Source organism: Lutra lutra, chromosome 1 (assembly GCF_902655055.1).
Source record: "Lutra lutra chromosome 1, mLutLut1.2, whole genome shotgun sequence".
NCBI classification, from domain to species: Eukaryota; Metazoa; Chordata; class Mammalia; order Carnivora; family Mustelidae; genus Lutra; species Lutra lutra.
The window spans coordinates 28,519,276-28,522,271 of NC_062278.1; positions in this window are offsets into that span (position 1 = coordinate 28,519,276).

The window sequence follows — 2,996 nt, forward strand, 5'->3', positions numbered from 1 at the left end:
TGTAATACATTAAAAATATATAATTGAAGAATATCTTTTAAAACCCCATATCTGCAAAGCTGAAAGACACCAATAAATAATCCATAGGTTAAAGAATAACCTATAAGGAATTTTTTTTAATGCAAAGAAGAAAATGTCAATAAAAATACAGAACAAAGACAAAGCAGTAATTAGCAGAAAATTTAATGCTAAGTAAGCTATCATAAAATAATAGTCACTAAAAACCAAATAGACAAATGACTAGCTGAACAATTTGGGGAAAAAAAAAAAAAAGAGCAACAGATTATACCCATAAAATAGGAAGAAAGGGGGGTGCCTGGGTGGCTCAGGGGGTTAAGCCTCTGCCTTGGACTCAGGTCATGATCTCAGAGTCCTGGGATGGAGCCCTGCATGGGGCTCTCAGCTCAGCAGGGTGCCTGCTTCCCCCTCTCTCTCTGCCTGCCTCTCTGCCTACTTGTGATCTCTGTCTGTCAAATAAATAAATAAAATCTTAAAAAAAAAAAACAGGGAGAAAGGGACAGAAAACTATGACATTGAAACAAACCAAAAGAAAGAAGGAAAAATAAAGAGGAAAATAAAACCAGAAGTGATTTTTTTTACTTGCATTTAAACTATAGACAATGGTAAGATGGAGAGGTTAAAAATCAAAATAAGATACACATGAAACTAGTATTATACTGCATGTTAAAATAAAGATTGAAAAAGGATAAACAACTATAAATAAAAAAAAATTAAAATATGATAAAATGCCAGAAAGAATTATAAACTAATACATTTGGAATCACATGATAGACAGACTTTTGCACATTATAACATGTGAAAACTAGCAGAAAAGTAATACAATCTTGAATAAATTAATAACAAATTGAACAATAATCAATTTCCCTCTCTTCCCATTAAAATAAAGAAACTCTGGCCAAGAAAATTTTACAGGCAAACTTGATCAAAATTTTAAGGCACATATAATCCATATTTTATTACAAATTCTTTCAGAAAAGAGAGAAGGAGGAAACACTGACCAAGTCATTTTGACAGACTACTGTAACCTTGATTTCAAAAGCAGATAATGATAGTACATAAAAAAGAAAGATATGGGCCCATAACTCTTCTAAACAAAAATGCAAAGCTCTAATTAAAATAATAGCTAAATATAATCCAGAGTTAAATAATAATAATATTAACCTATCATGATAAAGAGGGCTCACCCTAGGAAGGCAGGACCATTTTAACCTCAGAAAAAAAATCTGTCAGTCTAATTCAGCCCATTAATATGTTACAGAAGAAAGAGTCATGTGATTATTTCATAGATGCAGAAAGATTATTAGAGAAATTTCGCTATGTTTGACATAGACTCAGAAAATCAAATATAAAATGAAGTATTCTTAACATGATACAGACAGTGTAACAAATCCAAGAGAGAACATCACATTAAGACAGAAACTTTAGATGCAATCTCTGGGAGACCAAAACAAGAGAAGGAAGATCATTACATTTCTAATGCTTCATATAGCACTAGATAATTCTCCACTGCATTTAGTCATATACACACAGAATAGACTGTAAGTATTGGTAGGGAAGAGGTAAAAATATCACTCTTTACAAAAGACATGTGATCAACTACATGGAAAACCCAAAAGAATCAATAAATTATAAAATCCAGGGGTAAAATTAAGGAAAGGGCCAAATGAATGAGCAGTTTTCAAAACTCAGTAACATTAATCTAAATTAGAAATAACTATTAGGGAAGCAAGCAAGCAAGAAAAACAGGAGGGAAGGGAGGAAGGAAGGAAGGATGGTGGGCAGGGAGAAAGAGAAATAAAGAAGATACAATTCATAATATTAACAAGGTCTATCAAGGAATGAAATAGAAAAAAGAGTCCTTGCTCTTGCAAAGAACAAATGAGTTAAACTATAAAAGAACATAAAGAAGATGATTATATGAAGAGGATGACATGTTTCTGTATAGAATGATTTCATATTTTAAAGGTGTGAGTTCTCCCCACCTACAAGTGCCCAAAAATTTTCAGCAAAACAAGACCAAAGGGGCGCCTGGGTGGGTCAGTGGGTTAAGCCGCTGCCTTCGGCTCAGGTCATGATCTCAGGGTCCTGGGATCGAGCCCCGCATCGGGCTCTCTGCTCAGCAGGGAGCCTGCTTCCTCCTCTCTCTCTGCCTGCCTCTCTCTGCCTGCTTATGATCTCTGTCTGTCAAATAAATAAATAAAATCTTTAAAAAAAAAATGACCAAAATTTTTCGAGAAATTAAACAAACTTATTCTACATGTATATGTAATTCTAAATGCAAATTAGGAACTAGGGCAATATTAGAGGGAAAGCAGCAGCAAATTAGGATTTATTGCCTTCCAGATAGTAAGACATAGTGATGACTACTGAAATACTGGCTCAGAACAGACAACCAGTGAAACAGAATAGGGAGCAGGAATGCCCAGGAAAGGTAGCTTTGTCAACCAGGAAGGAAAGTGTGGCTTATTTAGTAACTGCTTTGGGAAAACCGACTCAGAGAGAGAAACAAACTTCATAGAAATAAAAACTTACATGTAATAGGTCAGGCAGAACGCAAATAGTAGATTAAGAAATTATGATCGTGACCTGAAAGAAATTATGATTGTGGAGGAAAGTTTCTTAAACTAGAGCCCAAAACCACAAACCACAAAATCATGACACCCCAAATTGATGAATTCTGTGCAATGAAAGACATGGAAGAAGAAGTTAGCATTCCACATACCAGTGATAGACCGGGAGAAGACATACTTAGAATCCTAAATAAGTGATTATTATCTAATCTAAACTATAGAAAGCATTTCTACAAATTGACAATAAAAAGATAGGAAACCTTTTTTTTTTTAGATGGACAAAAAATATAGAATATGCACAAAGGGATAAACCTAAGTAGCTAACAAATGTTTGAAGAAATTCTCAAACTTTTTAGTGTTCAAAAGAATGCAAATTTATGGGGCACCCGGATGGCTAAGTTGGTC